This window comes from Camelus dromedarius, chromosome 3 (assembly GCF_036321535.1).
Source record: "Camelus dromedarius isolate mCamDro1 chromosome 3, mCamDro1.pat, whole genome shotgun sequence".
Lineage (NCBI taxonomy): Eukaryota > Metazoa > Chordata > Mammalia > Artiodactyla > Camelidae > Camelus > Camelus dromedarius.
The window spans coordinates 104742001-104768359 of record NC_087438.1 but is presented as its reverse complement, the minus strand read 5'-3'; the positions used below and the strand labels follow the sequence as shown (position 1 = coordinate 104768359).

At 38.4% G+C, this 26359-nt stretch overlaps 1 protein-coding gene and 1 long non-coding RNA gene across 3 annotated transcripts in view; one reads left to right on the top strand and one right to left on the bottom strand.

The window, feature by feature from the left end:
* HTR4 (5-hydroxytryptamine receptor 4) overlaps positions 1–26359 on the top strand; it is a 371144-nt gene that overhangs the window by 152806 nt on the left and 191979 nt on the right. The gene's annotated exons all lie outside the window — the stretch shown is intronic.
* LOC135321019 (uncharacterized) overlaps positions 5592–26359 on the bottom strand; it is a 59346-nt gene continuing 38578 nt past the window's right edge. The window contains exons 2-3 of the long non-coding RNA XR_010380394.1: positions 9377–9445; positions 5592–5809 (exon numbers count right to left, since the gene is read on the bottom strand). This is a non-coding gene — a long non-coding RNA (uncharacterized LOC135321019). The remainder of the gene's footprint in view (positions 5810–9376; positions 9446–26359) is intronic.

The following is a 26359-nucleotide window of genomic DNA, read 5'->3' as shown; positions in this document are numbered from 1 at the left end:
ATTGTTACTTTTAAAAAATATATAAAACTTCTTACCTGGGATGATAGGCTGATTTGTAGTTTCTCTAACTACGAGAGAGGGGCAAACTGTACAGTAATGTTACTCTTTGAAAGCAAAGTTATGGAACAGTAAGAAATTATCAATAACAGTAACACATTATCAATTTTATTTTATGCCTTATGCCTGTGTAAGGATAAACGAGTATCTAAATATATTTTATGTATTCATGACATACCTAACCTTTTCTTAATTTTTTTTTGATATTTCTAGACTACATGGTTTGTCTGTGAGTTTTGTTTTCAAACTGCTGCAAATCTCAGAAATATTTTTCCAATCTATTTATTGGAAAAAATCCATGTGTAAATGAACCCCATGGTTCAAACCTGTATTGTTCAAGGGTCAACTGATTTGTCAAATAGTTTTGTTTTTGTTTTAAAATAAGTTCATGGATATTACATTTCTTGAACTCCTTCATGTAAGAAAATAATGTCTTTTATTTCCATACTTGGCAACACCCAGACTTGATCTAATATTCTTGGGTCACACTGTTTCTCTCAGAAGTTTGTGGTCATTGCTCCATTGTCTCTGGGCATTGGAGTTGAAATGGAGGAGGCTTGAAACCCACCCAACTTCTTCCCTTCATGTGGCTGACTTTGTCACCCTGAATGTCTAAAGGATTTTTTTTTCTTTAACCTTAACCTTTAATAGTTTAACCAGAAAATATCTCCATATTGATCATTCTGTAACAAACCTTCTTGACCAAGGCTATGCCCTTCTTACCTATGAATACCGTCCTTTCTTTCAGGAAATACTTCCAGGTTGTATCTTTGAATTCATTATCCTCATACTGGGAGACTTTTCCTCTCTTTCTCTTTCATCGTTACTTTAATCACATTGTCTTTTCACTCTGTGCTTTCTGTGATTATCCCCAGCCGCCTCTCCATGATGTTTTCAGCCCCACATTTCTCTCCTTTGCTGTTTATAGCTTATTAGGTCTGTAACAACGTTGTTTTGTTTCTCAATTTTTTTCTTAACTCTACAATCTCTTTCATTTTAGTCAATTGTTTTATGATTTTTCTTTGAGATCTTGTGTTTTGAATTCATATCTTTATGAATTGTTCTCTATAATGAACCTTTAATGGGGATGAACATTCCTCCTTTGGGTTTTATTTTCTTTTTGAGGGTAAAATATATGTGTGTGTGTGTGTGTATATATATATATTATATATATATAATATATATATATATATATAATTTGTTTGGTTTGTCTCTGTCTTGCCTGACATTTTTGTTGCAATAGGTTTGCATAATTTCTCTACTACCTCTTTTAATTTTGTTCACATTTAACAAGGAGCAGCTTTGTTTATAGTTTCTCTGATATATGTAGTTAGATGTTATACTCCTGAGCACCCTTGCACTTTACCTGGGACCAGTTTGTCTTCTTTCCTTCACAGTATGGTTTAAGAACTGGATGCAGCTTTCTGTTGATTTTTTCAACTAGAGAACATCATTTGAACCCCAGTGTAGTGTTGTCTAACTGTTTTGGGGAGATGGGTGTGGTCTGAGGAGCTGCCCTCAGTCACGTCAGAATCTCCATCTTTTCACAGCTGCTAAACCTAAGTGATTGTGGTCCAAGTACTTCTCCTTTCCTCTCTGGTTGCTGCTGTTGAATTAAATGCCTTTAAAAGATAGCCATTTTATCAAATGTGGGAAGAAGTTTCCATGATCCTGTTTAACTCTGCTCTCTTTACATGGAAGTTGGGTGTTGAAGCAATAGCCAGGTACCATTTTGGAAGGACTGAATTATGAAATGGGGACAGAATACATGAATTTTAAAGTCCTGTTAGTTCCATATTCTATGACATGACTAATATAACAGCAGAGGTCGCCCAACCATTAAAAATTGTCACCAAGTTCAAAAACAACTTAGTAATAAAAGGCGTTGCAGTTTTTAGACCCCAAGAGGGTAGGACACAACTTGAAGTAGTTCCATAATACAATGAGTAGTTGCTATTGTCTGAATTACAGTGGCGTTCATTTAGCCTTTTGCAAAAAGTGTGAAAAGGAAAAACTGTGAGGAGCAAGTAAGATGTATTCCATGTTTCTGTCTCTGGGCGTCTATTCCATCCCCATTTATGAGCTCACTTCTGCCAGTCTCCCCTATTCGTCTGTGTTTGCAAACTATTAAAACCACACCTTGATCCCCAGTCAAATGAGCTGTTTTCCAGCTAGTGTACAGAGAGGTGAAATGACTTGGTCAGAGTTACAGTCATCCAGTTTGTAAATGGTGACGACCTGAATGGAGCCCCAAACCTCCAGAGCTCGGGGGCCTTCTGCAGGTCTTTCCAGCAGAGCAAGATCTGAAGATCTTTCCAGGATTGCAGCCTCAAGACAGCCAATGCCAGCAAGAAAATAAATCGAAGTCCCCCCTTCGGCCCTAGTTGTCAGCAGCTCCCTATGGCATTCTGCATCATTACTTCCAACTGAGTCTTCTGTGGCCCAAGGATAAGCCCCTTTACAACAAAGATGATGGAAACCTGCCTTTGCTGGCAGCAGTGTTCCGTTTGTTTCTTAGACTGGGTCTTGCTGTTGAAAGTACCGTTTACCAGCATGATCTTTCAGCCTGTTGCTCACCAAACTCCTCTTTGTATCACTTGTAATGCTTCACTGGGGGAATTTAAGGCTTGTTCTTCCTTCTTGGGCCGCATTCTTAGCCTCAGTTCTTTAGTGAGATACTTAATCATATACACGTAAGACAAATGCCCACTCTTCATTGTACGCAGGGAAGCTCTGAACCCATGAAATCACTCAAACCCTGCCAAAGACTTCAGGCTGGGATAAAACATACTCTGTCATGACAAAAATTGGGAATATCTTTAATAGGACTGTGTCCTTACAGAGAAGAGGCATTTTATTTTTTTTTCCACATAGATTCAATTTGAACTATCCCAGAAAAATCTTTTTTTTTCCTTGGATAATATGTTGGCTTAAATATTATTATTAGCTAATCATCACAAAACCAGATACCTCCCAACAGACAGCAGGCAGGTCAGATCTTTCCTTCAGGATGAGGTGTAAGTATGAGCTATAGCTGTGTGAGGTACAGTTCATTGTGGGTTCAAGTGTTAAATGCCCCCCCCTCCCCAAATTTTAAGACTGAATAAACATGCATTATACTTTCTGTCATTGAAGGTGCCTCATTTGGACCCCAGTATGGGGGAAAGGGTATGTTCTTACTGCGATTCACTGTGATGAAGAAATGAATTGAGCCTATGATTAGGGGAGGGGATTGCTTTGCTTCTTCCTTTCTCTGGGGCAGAAGGGAATAAACGCTTGGACTCAAGGGGCAAAAGAGAAAAATAAACAAAGCTGTATTGGTGGAGGCAAGCCACCCCGTGAACTATAGCTCTGTGTACCGGGGAGGGAAAACAGTCTCAGACCTAGGGATCCTAGGAGCTGGGCTGTCTAACATCCAGTTTAAAATGTTTCTTTTCCTTGGATTATTCTTAAGATTTCAATAGTGTTTTATCAGATATCACAGCTGGCGGGCGCTGGGCTACGGAGAATTAGGACAGGGACTGTGCACTCCTGTTGTGAGCTGTACTGAGACAGGGGCCATGACCTTGAGGCTCTGCCCTTTGAGAAAGCCTTGTAGTGAGAGCCTGCAAAACAGCTGTGAGACGGTGAGAGGTGACTGGCAGAGGGACCCAGGGCAGTGGTCCAGAGTGAGAGATGGTAAATGATGATCAAGGTGGATTTGTCAGAATGTGGAAGTATTCCCTGAGGACTCACAGGAATAATAAGAAAGATAGGTCCCCAAATGGATATTTTATAATAAAACATAAAGGATAGGAGTCAGGCAAAATTAGTTGGATATTAAGCAGAAGGGGCTCCCTTAAACACTAGAGAAACACTGGAGGACCTTTCTGTTTGCTTGTCCACAGCTTTACGTCTCCTGAAATAAACTCAAATGGAGATGGTAGGGCTCACTTTTATTGAGAAGTTCAAAGAAGAAAATGTATATTATCTTATGATCAGTCTCTGGCTGGAGCATACCTAAAGGAAAAACAGAGTAGAGTTCATTGCTAAGCAAACATACAGTTTAGTCCTAGAGGGGACCTGCAAGATGTTTACATTGTAAAGAACAAGATCATTAAAACTAGGAGAATGGCTGCAGAGAATGGAGCCATGTAAGCAGCACAAGGAGCAGCCTATTTAATTACATTATGGTTCTGAAAGGTGATGGGAAAATACTATGTCTTAAATAGGAGTGAATTTGGGGTTACAAACACAAGAGTTACAGTCTATGGAATAAAATGCAGATCTCAGTAAAGATGTGGCTGGGTGTGACAACGTGTCCTATGTTTAAAGTTACTCCCTCTAAGAAAGATTGAAAAGACTGATGAATAATAAGTGATACTGGGAATAACTGGAGAACAATTTGGGAAAAAATTTGTCTTAGAACCATGCCTTATACCATGATATACTGGAAAATTGTTTTAAAATCACCTAGAATCTATTCCTCCTTCCTATAATAACACATTTTAACTTTGGGAGAATAACCTCTCCTCTCATGTGTGCAGTATGGGTGGGACTATAAATCAAGGCTCTTTGCTTTTTTTCTGGTCGAGGGGTGGCTGTCACCCGAGTCAGGACAGTCAGAGTCTGTCTCAAGAAAGTGTGAATGGAGCAAAGAGGGAAAATAAATTGCGTATCTACTATATGCCAGGCAGAGGTCCCTGCCCCCATGGAGCTTACATTCCAATGGATGAGGAAGGGAAGAGGACAGTATGTGCTCCTTCCTCTTGCTGCCATGTTCCTTTTATGTCTGAGGAACGGTTTCTCCTGCCACGATCCCCAGGGCTGCCTGGTTATTTCCTCTCCAGGACAAACTCATCAGCTTTTACTTCAATTCTGTAAACGCTCCCCAATCTTCCCAATAAATTCCCTTTTGGCTTAAATTATTCTGAATTAATCCTTTGCCTGTGAATAAAGATGCTAAATAAATTCCATATGGCTTAAAGAAGTGATATTCAAGCTTCCAGGTGCAGAAAAGTCACCTAGAGGGTGGTTAAAAAAACACACACTTCTATGATCCTTCTAGAGCAATTTTGATTAATTATGCTTGTCACGGGTATTGGGAGTCAGGCATTAAAACAAACAAACAAAACAGGTAATCTGATGCAGGTAATTCTCAAACCCCTCTTTGAGAACCATTAGATTTGAGTCAGTTAATGTTTTTAAAGATAGGAAGACAAGCAGAAAATAAAATATTTATGAGACCCATACAGAAATGACAACTTTCTTTCTATGGCTATGAAGTAGCAGAAGCAACCACAAAGGAAAACATATGGATAGAATTATGTGAATAAACATTAAAATATCTATAAGTAGGAAATTAAAGAATAAGAAGCAAGGCAGAAAATGTTTTTTATCAAATATGACAGACAACAACCTAATATCTATAATAATCTGTGATGATCTTTCAAAATTTTAATAATAATAGATAAAAGGAATGTTTTTTACATGAAGGAAAGCAAATAGTAAAGGAACACATAAGAGAATGTTAACTTTCTAAACTAATCTAGAAAATGAAGCTAAAGCAACATTAAGTCATCATTTTACATCTACTAAATTAATGGTGACAGAAGATTCAAAGAAATGCCAGTAATGCGCTGGCTAGGTTAGGCTGCAGCGTCATTCTCATGCTCTGCAGGTGGCACTTTAATTGGGATTGAGGAAGGTCTTGAAAAGCTATACTCTCAGAAATGACCAAGCTGTTCTTCACTATTCATGAGGTCCATGGAACCTAGAAAACAAGATTTCTGCTTTTAGAATTTATTACTATAAAGGAACAAGTCCCAGCTCCTCCCAAATTCCAGGAGCTCCTTCAGTCCTTCTGACCTAAGTCCAGTTGTCCTTTATAGACGTAAGGTCCCACGTCCCAATACTTCCCTATGCTAGGGCTGCTAGATTTAGCAAAACAAATAATAATAATAAAATATAGAATACCATTTAAATTTTGTGTGGGATATATATATATATATATCAAAAAAAGTTCATTGTTTATCTGAAATTCAAATTTAACTGGGCACCCTGTATTTTATCTGACAGCCTTACCCTAAGCATGCATATACGAGCCTTTCTCTTCTAGGAAGCTTGAAAGCGGACCCCACCCCACCCCCCCAATGAACAGTCCATGAAAACCTCCAGCTCCAGGCATTAGTGTTACCTTAGATCCTTGATTTCTTAGAACCATAGAACAAAGGCATGACATTTTAAATCTGCTAGCCTTTAAATCTACTAACTCAACCAGGGACCTTGAAGTCAGAAGCTAGGGTCACTTTAAACTGGGTTTCTTGACCTTTGGTCCTCAGGTTGGATCCTATAGCCGGCAATGACTCTAGGAGTTGGCGGGTTCCTGATTAGCCAAATATCAGCCCAGAGGAAGATGCAGTCAACTTCTCCAAACTTTAGTTTCCTTGTGTATAAGGAATGAAAATAGTACTACCTCCCCTGCGTAAAAATAAGAATACATATTTTCATTGTTTTGTGTCTGTAGAAATTGAAAAATCAGATAGATAAACAGGGGAAAAAATCAAAGTGGTTGCCTAGGAGGGATGAGAGTGGGAATGGGGTAGATGGAGACAGAGAGAGGGGTACTTCTCAGGTATAGCTTTGGGTACCATTTCAGTTAGGAACCCCGTGTGTGAATTATGCACTTATATAACCTCCCTTGCAGTGCTGTTGTAAGGATAAAATGTGGTCATGCAGGTACATCACCTGCCACACTCAGGGATACTTGTAAAACGGCGCTGGCATTGTTTCCACTGCAGCACCTTGAACCTTCCTTGGGCACCTGATGGCCCATACACTAAGAAATGACAAGAGTCATCAAATGTGTTCTCAGGGAGCTGGTCTAATATTTATTGACCCTGAAGTTTATGGTGCTCTTGTTCCCATGACTTCTGCATTATTTCCTTCCTGTTTTCCTCCACCCACATCAAGCCCAATTTGGGGCTTCGTGATTTCATTCTGGCTCACTACTGTGCACCCATTTTCCTTCCACTAGTTAAATGCTACCTCTTCTTGGACAGTGGGGCCAGTAACTTGTTATGTCTCAGATCAAGAAACTCTAAGAATAGCAGGTGTCAAGAACCACGCCAAGGAAAAGAGTTGGCTCTGAGTGGATGTGGTGATGCGGGAAAGCAATGAAGTGAGGAGATGTAGGAGGCATTTGATTAATACCAGTAATTTAGAGATTCATTTGCCATTATTGGCTTCCAGAAGTCTTTCCGGCTGACTTCATCCAGTTTCTGGGAGTGTCTCTCTGGGTCAGGATTTATGTGTGATGAGATTCACTTTCCAGCAATGAAGACAAGAAAGGAAGAACCGTAGAAAAACATGTATTCCAGATTTATGAGAGATGGCTGGGAAGGGAAAGAGATAACCAGAGAAAGGGACAGAGGGGCTTTAGGGCAGTACATGAGGAAATTTCTTGGTGTAAGTAGCACAACCTCAGCATTCAAAATGGGGAGGGACGTCTTCACTGTGCCCTTGCCATTTGCCCAAAGCCTTTCTGGACCTGTAAAATGAGGAGACCAGAAGGCCCTGCACGTCCTTTGCCAATTGTTAGTTCAAATTAGTCTAGTTTATTGGCTGTAAATTTCTCTTAATGAGAGTTACTCCTAGGAGTTAAATGAAATCATGAGCCAGTGATTGGGACTCTAGATTCAGAAAGCTGGGGTTATAATCCCAGCTCTGCCACTTGCTGTCTGTGTGACGTGAGGGCAAGGTATTCAACCAGTTTTGTATTCTGATTTCTTTATCTAAGAAATAGGAATAAAGAGAATTGGGCACAAACATTTGTTGTAAGGACGAATAAGATAATCCTTGTAACACACATAGAGCAGTACTTGGTGCATAATAAATGTTCAGTAAATGTTTCATGGAGTAGTGATGATAATGTTAGTAGTTAAGGGTAATGCATATGAAGACTAGTATGAGGTCTGACATATCGTAAGCCTTCAATATGTGCTAACTGTTATTACTCTGGTTCTGCTGCCTTCAGGACCTGCTCACACCTGTGTCTGCCCCCCAATCCCTGCTCCAGTTCTAGCTCTTCCCTGTATAGGCTGTATACAGTGAGTATAGGCTGAGAGTAGGCTGGTGCCCTGTGGTAAGGGGAGTGATGTGAATGAGCAGTTCTTGTCGATCCTGGCCAAGATTTTCAAGTCCTCAGAGCTCTGCTTGTGCCTGGTTTCCTGAACTTATTAGTGTCCCTGCCACATCTGGAGCCTGGCAGTGAATTCCAGGTTTTCCAGTAACCTGATTCCGCCTTCATTTGGGTTGTTTTATCCTACTGGAGTCCTGTCTCAAACCCATCTGGAGATGTGAGGCTACCATTCACGTGATGCAGAATATTCCCTGGGCATAGACTCTTGCTGCAATGCCGACCTCTCTGGATGGTGGTTACCTGAGCCTGCTGAGGCTGGGCTGAGTTAGCTACGAGCCTGCTGCCTACCTGTGGGGGACAAGCTCTTCACCAAGCCTAGGACATTCCTCTCTGTTGGCTGTTTTCATTTTATGTTTCCTGTCTTCCTGTTTCTAGTTCAAATTGTTCATGGTGTTCTCAATTATGAGCTTCTATTATCCCTTGTTGAACTCCAGAAGCATATTTTAATTTCGAAAATAAGTATCTGTCTTGTAGAAAAGGAGCATATGTCAAAAATACACCAGGAAAGATCTTGAGCCAGAATTTCCTTTGAAGCTCAATAATGTAGAGGTATCTACAGACATAGACTTAACTTTTTCATTCACTCAATTTTTCTTTTAAAAACATTCTTGATGAGTATGTGCTGGCATCTAGCACAATCTTGGTGCTTCTATCACTTTTTTTTCTTTTTTTTACCTTTCTTGGAAAAAAATATGGCAAGTTCAACTATCATAATGGAAAACCTTAGGATGTGGCATTTTTGAAACATGTTGAAAACTAGTGCAAGTTATATTCATGATACTGGTGTGTTATGCCTTATCAAGAAGTGTTGCTCGCTAATTTCATTCTCCAAATGACATTTTAGGTTTCATTGAATTTGATCCATTAAATTAGGATCTGAACTTGAAACCATTGGAAGTTTTGACTTTTGAATGAGGAATCTAACAAAATCAATCAAAATTTGATTTTGAACTCTGAAATCACTCTATCTTTGGTTTGTGCATGAATGCATTTTTTAATTGCTCAAAGCTTTCATTGTTAGATATGGAAAAACTGGTTAAAATGAAAACTGGGTTATTTAGACTGGAGCTATTATCCCTGTTTAGATATATATTTGAATATTGTCAGTGTGAAAACTGAAGCATGCATGTTGCACAGTACCTTGAGTGATTCAGATGAACACCTCTTTTCTCTTCTCTTAATGAACAATCCGTCTGGTGAGGGGAGAAGCTAGGAATGAGACAGTTACATTAATTCATACAATTTGCATTACCTACTAATGCTTTTCAATATGTAATGGAGATACAGAAATGAACAAAATAAAATATCTACATTTACAGAGCTTAAATCCTTACTTAATAGGATCTTACTGAATAGAATTTTGAATGAAAGAATTCAGAGGAAGAGAATTTTTTTTCCACCTGGGAATTGGTGTTTGAGAAGGATTTTAACATATGGTGTGGAAAGGTTCAAGACTTAAGGAAGAGTGAACAAAGGCACAATGGTGTAGATATACAAGATGTGCCCAGAAACTGTGGCTACAGTAAAAATGTTACTGCGGTAGTAGGTTAAAGTATGGACAGATTACGATGGAAGCACACTTCTGATTTTCCTTTCTATGATGCTAAATCAAATATTTTAAACAAATCACTGAACACTGGCAACACCTACATAAAAGTTTTTAAGGAATTCAAGGATCAAGTTTTGGAAACATTGGCTGAAACATCTGATTCACTGAAAATTTTGCAGGTAGAGAGGAAAGTGGAAATGTTAATAAAAAGAAAAAACCTGGCTGGCTGATTTTCCATTTGATGGGATTAACTCACCCTGGGTTAAAATGACCTTGGCAAACACAAAGGTACTGATTAAATAAATCCCCACTCCAAACTGGCATGACCAAAATTTTTACCTAGCCATGTGCAGTGGGAGTTCCACCAGTCAGGAAAAGTAATATGTGTTATCGACATGGGGCATTGCTTCATGATGAAAGAGTAACTTCAGACAGAAGGTAACTGGATCAGTATAGAATTAAAATGAAAGAGAGCCAAAATTTTTGAGCACCAAGGTGAAACATTTTGATGAATTGTCATCTCTCTGGGAAAAATTCTACCTCACTCTTTGATGAATCCAAATCTCTCCAGGGGGCAATGCTAGAGTCACACAGACCATTCATAATCAGAATTTCTCATTTTCCTAGACCCATTTTCTACATGTCAGGGATTATATTGCTTGAGTTATATTTTAATCTCCCCCATTATATGAGAGGCACTCTAGTCTAATCAGCAACACATTCTTAGAGCTTATTACTTCTGCAGACGGTAATCTCAATCTGCTTCACATGGCTTCTCTTGGAGGGTGACTCATTAAAAAAGAAAATTTCATTTCTGATTTTCTTAGTGTAAAAATCATACCCATTTGATAATAAATGTAAACAAAAAGAAAAAAATGGAAATCTATAATTCCATACATGAAAAGAAACCATATTGCATATACTATTTGATAACTTGCTTTTGCTACAACAATTTAAAAAGATCTTTCTATGTAATTAAACATCCAGGTATGAGATTTTTTAAAGTTGAAGTGTACAATGTGTCAATTTATGATGTACACCATAACGTCCAAGTCATACATATATATACATATATTCGTTTTCATATTCTTTTTCATTAAAGTTTTACAAGATATTGAATATAGTTCCCTGTGCTATACAGAAGAAATTTGAGTTTTTTTCTATTTTCATATATAGTGGTTAACATTTGCAAATCTCAAATTCCCAAATTTACCCCTTCCCACCACCTTTCCCTGGTAACCATAAGATTATTTACTATGTCTGCAAGTCTGTTTCTGTTTTGTAGATGAGTTTGTTAGTGTCCTCTTTTTTCTTTTAGATTCCACATATGAGTGATACCATATGGTATTTTTCTTTCTCTTTCTGGCTTACTTCACTTAGAATGACAGTCTCCAGGTCCATCCATATTGCTGCACATGGAATTATTTTGAGACTTTTAAAAATAGCACTATAGTATTTTATTGAATGCATATTCCCTGGTTTACTTAACAAATCCCATGTTGCTGGATATTTAGGTTAAATATTTAGGATTTTTAGGTTAAAAGGTTTTGCTGCACTGAACATTCTTGTAGTTTACTTTTATTTTTGTTAACTTTTCCACTCAGCCATGTGTATTTACATGAGAAGTTTCTACGTGTCAAATCACTTGGTCAACCTACACACACACCTTAAAGCTTTTGCTAACTAATGGTCAAACCGATCCCTTGAAATGTTGTGTAATGTATTTTCTGAGCTGCAATTTGGGGGGATGTTTGTTCTGGGAGATGAAATGTGTTCTTTCTGATTTTGTCTCCAAATTATAGGGTTTTCAAATTTGAAACTTATGAATTAATTTATAGATGGTGATCATATGGGAAGAATAGTGGATTTCCAATACAATTCCTGTCCATGTTAGTTACATTTGTTAATAAAATAAATAAATTAGGTAAGAAAGTTGTAGATACAGTAGTACCAAATTCAGAGTCTTTAATACAATGGAAAGGATTGAATATCAACTTAGATGACCTGGCTTGAATTCTGGCTCTATAATCTTAAGTAAGTGCAATCACTGTTAACTTCTGTTTGCTCATTTGTAAAATGAGGATCTAATCTGGTAGGTGAAGTAGACTATGTGTTCTGGGTGTGGTTGACTCCATTCCCACTTAGGAGGTAGGCTTTGATTCATTTAAGCCAAAAAGTGTAATCCTATCTCCCTTACCTGGTAAGTGGTTGTGGATGAGCAATTCAGTTTATGCCCATCAGCATATAGCATTTGCAGTAGATTGCATTATGTTCAAAATATATCAGACTCATCCCATCTAGATTTTCTTACTGAAAGATCTTACTCCCATCTCACCAACAACATGCTTAGGCAAAGACTTTCTTTGCCTCATAAAATGTGTGTGGAACTTCTCAAGTGGAAGTTTTAAGGACCAGCCTGTGGTTCTGCCACCACTCTTCCCTCTGCTACAGGATTAATATGTCCTAGAAATTGGCTGCTCCTTCAGTCTTAGTCCCAGAATGGAGAAGACAAGGATGAAGTCTCAGCTGTTCCACAATTGCCACCATGCAAATTGAATGAGAAACAACCCTCTATTGCTTTGCAAGCCACTGAGGTTTTAGGGTTATCTGTTACCAGAGCACAACTTAGCCTAGGCTGACTCACGTACCATTTCTTGGGCCAGAATGAACATTTTTCAAGAGTGGGTGCCTAACCTAATTTTTTCCACTCAGGATGAAATTTAGGGCATTTGTTTTACATCTGGGAAAAGGCGGCTCTCTCTTTCTCCAAATGCTGTGCTATATAGTGGTGTCACCAGGAACTGCTGTAGGATTTTGCTACTATAATAGTTGGAGGAAAGAGCAGACAGAGGGAAAAACACCAAAGAGAACCGCAGAGAAAGGGAGCCAGTGCCCTAATCTTAAATCAGTGCCTAAAGCTAATCTACCTTTGAAGTCTTCAGTTAAATGAACTAGAAACAATACATTTACTTTACAGTTTAAGACACTTTCAGTTGAGTTTTCCTCTATTTGCAGCTGAAACATCACGGCTGATTCAAATGTCTTCTTTAATATGATTCAGAAGAACACAATTTGGGAAACATGAAAACAGGACGATACCATGAGATAATTTCATCATCAAATAGTGTGTGTGTTAATGGTGGTTTCAGAGGCCAAAAGGGAAACTCATTTGGAAGATTTCCAGGAGATGAGGATTTCTGAGACTAGGGGGCAATACAGTTATTCCCCTGTAAGGTGGAAGCAGAAAACTGGATGGAGGATGTGGTGAAGAAGTGATGGTCCCTGATTTCACACATGCTGATTTCTGTTTCTCTGTACCCTCCTGTTCTTAAGAGTCCTGGTGTTGCTTCTCACTGTCTTAGCTGACCTACCAGACTTCAAACATTTCCTGCTTAACTAGATGTCCATTCCCAGCCCACTGCTCTGTCATAGTCCTTACTTTTAGCAGAGGGGCCTCTTCCTGGGTTCATCGCTTGACTGGTAGGGAGCTTAATTAATTAACATTTGTAAGATGTTTCAGCTCTTTAGCGGATTAGGGATAATTAGGTAAGCAGAGCTAAGAGCTTTTTATTACCTTCCTCTCTGCTGGTCTCTTTTCTTGCTTCTTCTGGAGAAACTGGCATTGATGTTGACTTGAATGAACTTGAACTTGTTATGCTGTTTCATTTCACTTTTCATTAAATAGATTCAGAAGTCTCCCAGGTCCCTCAAGGGAAGCACTTTGCAAGGATCAGACATTTCTCCTATAGACCAGGCAAATTCATTGTTGATAAATAATGCAGGCTTATAATCGCCATAAAGGGCAAAGTGTTTGAGAGCCACAGGTGGAATCCGCTGGATTCTTACAGCTTTCTTTGACAAGAAATTCCCCTCCACTAGCCAGCTTGGGCATCACAGTTATCCTGGGGCCCCCATCTAGTAATTTCCTCTCCACTAATGCACCATACTCTGAAGACTAGAGAATTTTAAAATGTTCTTTTTTTTTCACATCTTGAATGAATATTTTTTCTTTGCTCTTCTTATTTTACCATACAGAAGATGAATCAGTTAGGAGCTGTATTTAATAAAAACAGAAACCTGAGATAACACTGGTTCACAAGATGGAGATTTATTTTTCTCTTTTATGTAGGCATTCTGGAGGCTGACTTTCTGTAGTTATTACAATGATTCTATGATACAACCTGTACCTCTGGCTTCTTCTATCTTTTTGTTCTGTTGTTAGTATGTGACTTCCAACTTCAAGGTGCAAGATGGCCACTGCAGCTCCAGACATCAAGTCTATATCCACGGCAGAAAAAATGAGGAATGGAAAAAATGCAAAAGAATCTCCTACCTAATTTAGCAACCCTCCTGAAAGCCTTATCCAGTACTTAGTTACCTGGCTACCCCTTTCTTAAGGTGATACTGAAAAAAGTAGTTTTGCATCAGTGCACATTGATGCCCCCAACAAAATCAAGTTTCTATTATTAAGAAAGAAGTGGTGATGAGTAATTATTAGCTTCTATCCCACAGCATTTTCTGAAATTTCTTAAGTAATACTACTTAATTCAATAATAATTACTAGTATTTGTACAGTGTGTTAGGTTGTCAAAATCAAACCTTTAATGGTCATGGCCTCTTAAGGTCCTGGGGTTTTTTAATAACACAGAGACCATTTTATCTGGAAGAACATTAGGAAATTTTTACTTGCCACATGATACCTAGCCATGAACCATCTCAAACGGAAGCAGAGGAAGAAACCTTCTCAATGATTTTAATAAGTTCAAACATTATACTGACTTCCCCAGGCACCTTCTGGTAGTTTTACCTGCAATTACTCTAGAGCAAAAGGGACAGAATATGAGGTTCTGGTGCTTCCTGTGCAGGGGCTCTGTCCAATCTCTTGCTCTTCCTGTTGGATTCATGTCCTCTCCAATATCTTCAAGCAGTGTGTTTTTGGGGTGAGGTGCTTAATGTATTAGGCATCAGTCTGAATGCATCCCAGCTAGGGGTGCAGGAGGTCACTTTAGAATTCTAGTCTTGGGGCAACAAGAACAAAACAAAAGATACTCAATGGGCAACTACCTGGCAATTGACTATTTCCAAACTGTTCTGCCTTAAGATGATAATGACAGGTACTTGTTGAAGGGGTTGGGTGATGGGGGACAGTGCAGGGAAGAGACAAATAGAAAAAGACTGGACAATCCTCTGAGTCTGATGTAAGGGAAATACCCAGCAGAGTAGCAAGTTGGCAGGTGCTTACTCAATGGTAGTTCCCTGTGCCCTTTGTGGTTCTGGGACTAGGAAGGTTGGAAACTGCCAGGGAGATTATCTCACAAAGGCATTTCATCTCCACTCATTTTCGTGCTATCATCCAGAAATGATGAGAGACATTGGCAAAAATGCTGAGGCCTTTGCATACCAAGGGTTAGAAGACATTTCCTCCACCATCTTTTTGGGACCATTTTGTATTTGTGGATTAGACCTCATCCAGAAGCTATTTCTGTCAGCAAAATGCAGCTTCCTTCTCTCCCACCACCCACTTCTTGCCCTGTCCTGCCTCCGTCAGCTGTTGTTTTCAGAGAGCAGGAAGCAGAACTAATATGCCCTTTGATTCACTTCTGCTGTCTGCTAACAAGGTTGTGGTTCAAGTATGTGAAGATGTCATTTCTCCTGTGAGGTATCTTTGCCCTTGTCTTCTGCTGATGGCTATCTTAGAGCAACCATCAGTATGCAAAGTTCAGAAGCAGTGTCATTGTTTGGGGAGAGCATATGGAACCTGAATTTCATTTCTCCCCTGGGACATACGCTGTTAATTAAAGGCAGATTCTAAAGATTGCAGTTGGCGTATGCATTGTCACAGTGGAGAGAACAGAAAAATCCACTGACTGTATTTCAGCTTCATGTCAATCATTCTATATTTGAATGAAGGTAGTAAGCTCTTTGTTATATATCACATTTAACAGAGGTGATCAATACACTGCTTAAAATCCTTCAGTGCATTCCCAACTCTTTGGAGAAACTCTGAACTCCTAGCATAGCCTTTAAGATCTACTGGGATCCGGTCTCTGGCCATCTACCTTTCCAGCCTCACATTTTACCACCTTCCAATATGTACTTTATAATTTACCCAAATCTAGAAAATAATAATAATAAAAGCTCACTTTTTGAGGCCAGCATCTATGCTAAATACTTAACATAAACCCCATGTAGCTCCAAGTAGGAATTCCTGGAATTGGGATTGCTGACTAAATTAAGATCTCTGGGGCATACTTCTCATAAATGCTTGTATACATTGTTCATTGGTGATTGGTGTTCTAGTCTTTTCAAATATCCTGAGACCATCATGTGTCTTTAATCACAGTTTCTACTGATGTCCCTTAATTTGATTTCTGGTTGATGCTCCTGGGCTGCAGGGATGTTCTTCATACTGCCCCAGATCTGCAGTCAACCCAGTTGCTAGCTCATCTGCATCCTCTGAGCTGCAGCCATTTCCTTGAAGCCTCCTGGAGCTGCTGTGACACTTGCATTTCAACATGTTGATGGATGCTTGTCCTTTGGTACCCTTAGCAGGGCCCAGCACTGTTACCTGCCAAATCTTAGTCAGCTGTTATGGGTCAACATTGCTTGCCAGAATGCAAAATAAATAGCATAGAGGAAATTAACAGTAAACTATACACCTCCATCAGTATCCTTGAAGCTTGTTCTTGAGCTCTCATTGGTAGAGAAGAAATATGTGTGTATAGAATGTATTGTAATGATTCAATATATATAACACACTGTAATGATTTATATGAATATGCAGTATATTTTAATAAAATGCATTGAGGACAACTTTATAATAAAGCAGCATTTCTAGCTGTACATTAGATTCTTCATTTAGTTCTCAAAAAAAAAAAACCCTGTGATTTTAAGTAAATTGGATTAAATACTGTTATTATTACAGATGTGGAAACTGAGGCTTAGAACAACTTAAGTGATGTATTTAAGGTGGCATACAGCAGAACAGCTCAGCCAGTATCCCAGCAGGAGCTCACTAATAGCTCTCAGCTTGAAATCAGCCATAGATAATTTGAGGGAGTAGAAGAAGGTACCGTATATTTTATTATAATTTTAAGGCATTTGAATTCACTAATAATTAATTTCATACACAAACACCTCAACACAGATCTGGATTTCTGTTGAAAAATCAAAAGTTATAGGAGCAAGAGGTCATACCTAGCACTGATCACTGGAGCCATGGGAGGGTTGCAGCATGCTCTCCTGAGTTTACCACAGTCTGCACTACTCTGTCTTGTCTTTCCCAAGACGTGACCAACTCCAAGACGTGACCAACTCCACTCACTCATATTACCTCTGGCTCCTATGGCCATTTTGAGTTTAGGGCCACTGAGCAACACACACACACACACACACACACACACACACACACACACACACACACACACACACACACACACACACACACACACACACACACACACACACACACACACACCTCTTTCTCTGTAGTTTCTCCAAAGAACTATAGTTTGCTATTTCCTTCCTTTACAGTTGCTCAACCAATTACTATTACTTTTACTCAACCAATAAAATCCACTTCCTTTTCTGCCTCTCTGTCATTCCCTCTTCCCAGCACTTCCCACTCCTGCTAACAGGTGCCTCTATGAGCACTCTGGGCAAACCTCTCTTTGAGTCCTACTGCAGTGTACTGTAATTGTCCTTTAAATGTGTTGTTCACACAAGCCTACTGACAGCTGAGAGTAAGTCTTCCCCTCTAAATCTCAAGGCTCAGCTTATTCTTGCTCTGTAAGGATCTGAATGAGTGAATGGATGGATGGATGGATGGGTGAATGCATGATTTGTTGACTTGAACTCAGGTGGAAACCACTTTCTACTCTCCTTTCCAGAGCAAGGAAAGTGAATATGAAAAGCGGACTGTAGTGACCTGCCCTTGTTTTTTGACCAGAGCATACATAGCATGTGCTTGAACTGCTTGTTGGTCTGCTCAGCAATTGCTTCTAAACCAAAAATAAACAGGAGGAAAGAATACAATGTTTTTTTTCCTTTCCAGAGGAAATCAGAACAGTCAATAGTATTAAACCACAGATAAAGGTGAATGGTCATTTAGTTTTTAAGAATTAAAAAGAACAAGTCTCTAAGATATTAGTCATTGACTACATTTGAGTGCTGAATTTAGCCTGAACTTGTAGTGAAGACAATTCTAGTCCACTTAAGAAAAACACTTATTCAAAAAGACATTATACTAGCCAGAAAGTTTTTTAAAAAAAGTCTCTTTATCTGATCATGTTACTGAAATATTTTGGTTGACACTTATTTTAACTAGGGATTTTGCCATCCACAAATGGCAATATTTTACTTATAGTTTCCCAACAGCTAGATATCTTTTCTTCCTTTGTAACTATTGCAATTGCACAATTCCCCAATCCAACATTAACTATGAAGTTAAATGCCAACCTTTTTCTGGTTCTTTTTTGAAAAAATTATCAAAATGATATGCTCATATGGCTTAAAATAATGAGGTGGAAGATTCATAAGAAACAGCTGTCCCTTGTCCCACCTCCCCAGTTTCTCTCTCTAGTAGCAATCATTTCAAAGTATTTTTAGCTATCTCTTACTTTAACTTAATATTCCTAAATGCTATGCTTTTACTGTTTTCCTTTCTTTATTAATTTTAGATATTACATACTTGACTCCTGGTTACAGAAGATAGTGATTCAACTCTTTAATACCATCTCTGCTTCTACTTTATCATCCTCATCCTCTCCATATCTATAGTAAACACTATCTTATAAATAAAATTCACATCCAGCCTTCATTACTTTTGTATGAAATAGCCCCCCAAAGTCCCCCTGTTTCTGCCCTTGCCTCCCTACTTTCTAGTCTTAACACAGCAACCAGAGGGCTCCTTCTAAAATACAAGGAAGATCTTGTCACTTCTCTGCGCACAACCTTGTAGCGGTTCCTCAGTTTACTTGGATAAAGGCCCAAGTCCTTACAATGCCCTTCAAGGCCCTGCATGATCTGGCTCTCATCACCTTCTGGTCTAGTCTCTTACTGCCCTCTGCTTTGCCCACATATTTCCAGCCATGTTGGTCTCATTATTTGTCAAGCATTTCAGACACACTTTTTTTACCTTAGAGTCTCCCCAAGGTCTGTTGCATCAGTATGTAACACTCTTCTCCTAAATATTTGTGTGGCCAACACACTTACCCTCCTCTCAACCTGCCCCCTCCTGCCTCCTCTCAGCGTTTTTAGGTTCCTTTCATTCTGGTAGGCCTTTTAATTATTCCATAGCATTTATCACCTTCTAATCTACTGAATTTACTTACTTATGTCTCAGTTTGTTGTCTGTATCCCTACATCTGCTGGACTGTAAGCTCCATAAAAGCCAGAATTTTTGTTTTGTTTATTAATGTGTGCCACACACCTAGAAGAGTGCCTAGCACATAGAAGCTGCTCAAAAAATAGGATGAGTGAATGAATCAATATTATAGTTAAAATAATGATACACTGCAGGGCAAGGTGTAGTATCATGGGAAGGTCATCACCTTTCTTGCAGTTTTCTTTTTCTCCAAGTTTATAACTACACTTTTCTTCCCTTATCCCATATTCATTCATTCCAACGTTCATTCAAAATGATCTGTAAGATCAGAGTTTTGCTTTTAAGGAGAATGATGTTTCTCTAATAAGTATAATTTTGGCTTTAGTAAAAGATTTTTTTTATCATGTTAAGAGAGCATCCTTATACTATTTTTAAAACAGCTTTATTAAGATATAATTCACAGATCGCACAATTCACCCCTTTAAGGTGTACAATGTGAAGAATTATGTCCATTCAAAATTTATATGTTCAAGTCCCAACTTGCAAGACCTCAGAATGTAACGAGATTTGGAGATAAGGTCTTTAAAGAGATGATAGTTTAAAATGAGAACGTTAGGGTGGGGTCCTAGTTCAACACAGCTGGTGTATTGAGAGACACCAGAAGTGCACATGCACAGAGGGATGACCATGTGAAGACAAAGAAACAAGAGAGTGACCATCTGCAAGCCAAGGAGAGCAGTCTCAGCGGAGACCAATCCTGCCAATACCTTGTTTGTGAACTCCTAGCCTCCAGACCATGAGATAATAAATTTCGGTTGTTAAATTTATCTAGTCTGTGATATTTTATTATGGCAGCCCTAGCAAACTGATACAGATTTTTAAAGAGTATTTACAAATATGTGTATCTATCACCACAGTTAATTTTAGAGTTTCGTAACCCCGAAAGGATCGCTATTCCCTTTAGCTATCATCACCTTCTGCCCTCTCCATCCACCCTAGACTTGGGCAACCACTAATCTACTGGGTATCTCTAGAGATTTGCCAATTCCAGAGATTTCATACGGAAGATATCATATAATAAGTGGTGTCTTGTGATTGACTTGTTTTACTCAGCATGTTTTTAAGATTCCTCCATGTTGTAACATGTTTAAGGACTTCATCCTTTTTTATGGCCTAATACGATTCTTTGTATGCGTATTACCACTTCCTGGTTTCCCAGGCACCAGGTGATGGAGATTTGAGTTGTTTCCACCTTTTGTCTATTACAAATAACACTGCTATAAACTTTTGTGTACGAGCTTTTGTGTGGGCATATGTTTTCACTCTCTTGGGTATATACCTAGAGCGGAATTGCTGGGTCATAAAGTAACTCTATGATTAATTTTTTGAGGAACTGTCACACTGCTTTCCCAAGTGGCTGCACCATTTTACATTCCCACCAGCAGTATATGAGGGTTCCAGTTTGCCACATCCTCACCAACTCTTGCTATTATCTGACTCTTTGATTATAGCCATTTTATTAGGGGTAAAGAAGAAGCTCATTATGGTTTTGATTTGCGTTTCTCTGACTGCTAAAAGACAATTGTCTTTTCACGTGCTTATTGGCCATTTGTTTATCTTCCTTGGAGAAATATCTATTCAAGCCCTTTATCCATTTTTAAAACTGGATTATTTTCTTAGATTTGAAAGACTTCTTTATATATTCTAGATACAAATTCATAATCAGGCAAATGATTTGTAGGTATTTTTTCCATTTCTATGGGTTGTCTTTTCACTTTCTTGATAGTGTCTTTTACAACACAAAAGCTTTTAATTTCGAGGAAGTCCAGCTTATCTATATTTTCTCTTGATGCTTGTGATTTTGATGTCATATTTAAGAATCCATTTCCAAGTCTGAGTTCATAAAGATTTACCCCTATGTTTTCTTCTAAGAGTTTTATAGTTAGCTCTTAGATTTAGGCCTTTAATACATTTTGAGTTAATTTTTCTATGTCATATGAGGTAAGGGTCCAGCTTCATTCTTTTTGTGTGTGGCTTTTCAGTTATCCCAGAACAATTTGTTAAAAAAAAGACTAGCCTTTCCTGAATTGAGTGGTCTTGGCACCCTTGCCTAAAATCAATTGACCACAGACACATGAGTTATTTCTGGCTTTCATTTCTATTCCATTGACCTATGTTGTCTATCCTTATGCTACAGCTATACTGTCTTAATAATCATTGTTTTGCAGAAGTTTTTAAATTGGAAAGTGTGAGTCCTTCTACCTTGTTCTTCTTTTTCAATATGGTTGTGAATATTCTGGGTCCATTGCAATTGCATATGAATTTTAGAATCAGCTTGTCAATTTCCACAAACAAGTCAGGTGGGATTCTCATAGGGATTATGTTGCACCTGTAGCTAAATTTGAGGCATACTGCCATCTTAAAACATTAAGTCTTCTGATAATGAACTTGGGATATTTGCCATTCATTTAAACACTTCAATATTTTTTCAACGTTGTTTTATAGGTTTTCTAAGTGTACATGCCTTTCGTTAAATTTATTTCTAAGTATTTTATCCTTTTTGGTGCTATTGTAGCTGGAATCGTTTTCTTAATTTAATTTTTAGATTGTTCATTGGAAGTGTACAGAAATACTGTTGACTGTGTTCATTCCTTCATTTTTTTTCCTCTCTGTTCTTTGGATTGTATAATCTCTCTAGGTCTCTCTTCATGTATGCTGATTCTTTCTTCTGTTAGTTCAAATCAACTGTTGAACACCTCTAGTGAATTTTTCATTTCCACTATTGTACTTTCAACACCAGGTTTTCCATTGGTACTTTTTTAAATAACGTCAATCTCCTTACCAGTGTACTCTAGTCAATGCAACATTGTTATCATACTTTACTTATTTAGTTATGGTTTTCTTTAGTTCCTTGTACGTATTTTGATGGCTACTTGGAATGCCTTGTCTGTTAAATCTGACACTTGATTGTCTCACAGGCAGTTTATTCTGTCTGCTTTCTTCTTCAGCATATGTGTCACACTTCTCTATTTCTCTGCATGCTTTTGCAGTTTTGTTGGAAACTGGATATTGTAGATAATATATTGCAGCAACACAGTACTGTCTTCTCACTTGTTGCTTTTCATTGCTATTTGCTTAGCAGCTGGTTAGATTATTTAAGTGAAGTCTATTTCCCTACCTCATAGTGTTGAGCCTCTAACGTTGCTTCTTAGGGGGTGCAGCCTTATGTATACTTACTGTCATCTTGGGCTGGCTGAGGTTTTGGCAGGGTTCTCTTTGACTATCTTTTTCCCTGTCCACACCCAACTGGTAAACTCCATAAACTGTAGGTTTGATTACTCAAGCTTTTAAAAATGCTCTGGAGTATAAATTGTTCCACAGATGAAACCATCCAAATTTAGCCCCCTTTGAAGGAACAGTACCCTAGGTCAATGTTTATGATTTGTTCTGGCCCCAAATATCTCCTCCCAGCTGTCCCCCTCTCTGTGCTCTTGGACAACTAGCCAGCTTACAGTTCAGCCTATAAATCCAATGAATCTATCAGTCTCCTCCCAGTTGCCTTTAACCACAACTTTCACTGTTCTTGAGAGTGTCCTTAAGCTCAAACTTTTCTACATTCTGTTCCAAGTGAAGTCAGTTTCTTTGGGAAGAGATTAGGATCTGTCTACTTTATGACCTGCTTCTTCCCTCAGGCAAAATATCTGAGAGCATTCCAGAGCTGAAGGTGGGGATAATAAACATTTCTCTCTGAGTGATACCACCACTTCAGGAGCTGAGCTCTTGGTGGAGGAGGGGAAAGTAGCTTTGGTCTTCTCAGCTTGCCTCTCCGACCTGCAACCACCATCTTACAAGTTAGGGCAGGGGCTGTTGGGGCTCCAGTCTTCTCGGTGGCAGCATACCCAAGGTAGAGCCTTCATACCACAAGTGGAGGGTGAGTGGAGGAAGAGACCCGGCTACCTCTCAGTGGCATTTGCCTGAAACAGCCTCACTAACATATAACTGGGGGCAGGATAAAACAGGACTTTTCCCGTCTGTACCAGTATGAAGCAAGGTTTTCATTGCACCAATTTCAGTGGGAGGAGAAGGGAGAATGTCTCAGTTGAAAAACCAGACTTATTGTCATTACCAAATTATAATGGATTTTCTTGAGTAAATTTTATTTGCTGTGTTTCCTTGGGACCATTTCCAGGGACTTTGAATGGTTGTTTTTGTTTTTATATAATTTTCACTGGTTTCATTGGAGAGCAAGTCTGTAGCGCTGGTCATGTTGTCATGCTGCCCTTTACTATTTTTAAACCATCCAAAAATCAGGAATTCTGTCAAATGACTTATTGCTTCTATTGATATGATTTTATTGTGAAGAAGCATTTGAAATGAAAATATTAAATAGAATTTATTTTCCTTTTGTTGTATTCTTCTAGCATGCCTGTATTCTGCTGGCACCCTCTAGCATGTAATCATTTATCACTTTATCCAATTTGCTTTTTTATTGAAAAATGTATGTTTATAAGGGGAAAACTCACCACTGGTATGTATGTATGTGTGTGCATGTACCCTAATCACAATTAGGAGTAAAACCAATTTTTCCTTTTATATTAGTTTAGGTAGTTTGCTATTAATTTCTTTTTCAAGGGAAAGAAATGGGTAGTATATCCAGTTACGTGTGTGTGGTGTGTGTGAACAGTTTTTTAACATACTTAGTTACTAGATACTCTAATTTCCTCTTCCTTATTTTGACTATCTTGATGCTTTACATTTCTAGGATGAAAACATGGAAAAGTGTAAATAGTATAGGCATTATAGATCTGAATGTGAACTCCAGCTGCATTTCTTGGTGGCTGGCTGATCTTGGACATTTAGCTTCATTTCCCAAAGCTTCAGTTCTTGTCCATAAAAGAAGGACAGATATTTATCTCATGGGGTTATCACATGGATAAAAGGAAGGCATGAGCATGAAACGCTCAGTGCTGTGACAGGTAACTAGTCAGTATAGTCAGGACCCAGTAAATGATAATTCCCTTGCTTTTGAGAAAATAATTTATTTTACATAGAATTTAAAATAATTAGTATTTAACTGTGCAAAGTGTTTCCTGGTATTTTTTCCTATTATCTCAGATGCTCTATTTCCTGCCTCATTTCTAATTTTGTTAGTTTTCTAATTAGATTTGCTGTTTCTTGGCCATTTGTTAGTTTTTTCCAACAAGTATTATTTGGTTATACCAATCACTTCTTTACATTTTCTTATTATTCAACTAATTTGTTGTTCATTTTATAACATTTACAGTTTCCTATCCTCTCTTTCTTTTTCACTCATTTTCCCATCTTATATAATAAGGTGAGAACTTTTAATTTTCCTTTCTGTTTTAAAGAATGAAGACAATTCAAGTTATAAGCTCTCCTCTAAACACTATTTTGACCATTTCGCATAGATTTTGATTCATAATTCTTATTCTTTTTATATTCTGCTGCTGGTTTCTGAGCACATGATTAGAGACAGCCTTTCAGGGATGGACTAGAAATAAGGACTAGTTAAAGGAGCTATCACAATATCACAACTGTGGGCTGAAAGGCTAGCGCCAACTACCTAGACTGAGAATACTGTTGGGTGTCAGAATATCTGGGGCTTAGTAAAACAATCAACCAACGCCAGCTGAATGCCCCTATTATGCGCTGAACACTGTTCTCCTCATAGCAGTTTTGCAAATTAACTCCCATAGCAGTGTTGTGACACTTAACCTCATTTCTTTTCTGGAATTGAAGTCACTGGAGTAGTCAAATGACTTGCCCAAGAGACCAGAGAAAGTACAATCCATTTCTTAGGAATCCTGGTTAGACCTTCTCTCCACTGCGGTGTCCTGTCATCTCATCTCTCATGGGCTTATTCTTAAGCCAGGTTTTTATTCTCCCAACTGTCAGTGGTGAGCATTGTTATCTTTTAATTAACTTGTGGGGATACAAATGGTTGGTGTTTACTTTACAGTGTTACTTAAGATCAGTCACCCTAACAGAAGACTAGGATGTCAATGAGAACAGTTTTAAAATATAGGAGAAGGCATACAGGAAGAGAGCTTACTGATCTATTTCACAAGACTCTGTAAGACCAAGCTAAGTAAGAACAAGATGCGGAACGTTAATAGTAGCTGCGGTTAATTTAATAACTACTGTGTGCCAAGCACTGTGCTATAAGAATATTACATGGGTTATTACAATTAATTCTTATCACAGTCATGAGAGGTGAGTATTATTTTTATTCTTCCTTATTTATAGATTGGAATATTGCCACTCCAAAGTGTTAAGCACCTCATCCCAAGTGGCAGAACCAGGAAGTGGCACAGCTGGCAATTAAATTCAGGTTATCTGACTTCAAACCCTGAGACTTTATCTCTTTTGCTTAATTGCCTCTCCTGGAAGCTGTAAGAAGGCAGAATATTAATTAGCATAAAGGAAAATACTAAGAATGTGCTACTTCAGGAGGTGATGGACTTTTTTGTTGCTGGAAGGATCCAAGCAGAGGCTTCTGATCCTCTGTCCACAAAAATAAGAGGGAATCTGTGACCTGAGGGTCCCAGTTCACTGACCCTGAGAAAGACTCGTAATTTGTTAGAAACAAGGTAGTATGTGGTAGAGAAATTAGTCTTGTGAGGTAGTGAGACTCCTATCAATGGATCAGGTGGGGTAAATGGAATATCTTTTTTGCAGATAGAGTCTAAATTTGGATGGATAGTGTAACTCAATGACATTTTAATTTTTTCCAACAACCATTCAAGCAATTTTTCAAATCAAGTATCTTAAATATTAATTTTGATTTTGCCAGAAAGAGAAGTTAGAACAGAAGTTTTCAGGTTTTTGAGTATGTGGCTCACATTCAAATACTAGAATTTTAGAGCTCCTTTCAGGGGATGAAGAAATTCAAAAGAGCTCTAAACAAGTTAGTAATAATTGCGGTGTAAATACCAACCCCATGTACTGGTGCCTCAGAGAGTCTGTAGAAGCATCCATATTTGTGCACTGCATAACTTCATCACCCATCAGCACTGGGGAGCCCCTAGGGGAGAGTCCTTTACTGCTCTCTTCAGCTTATCCTGTACATACATAGCCATATGCCAGCAGACACGCATTCTTTCTTAGATGCCAGCTGGATATGCAGCTGTGCCAATTATTCAAAACAAGTTCTACCAACTCTACATTATTTCAGTCAATTATTCAATTCAGTGTTATATCTGACAAACTTTGCCGTAATCATGTGAGT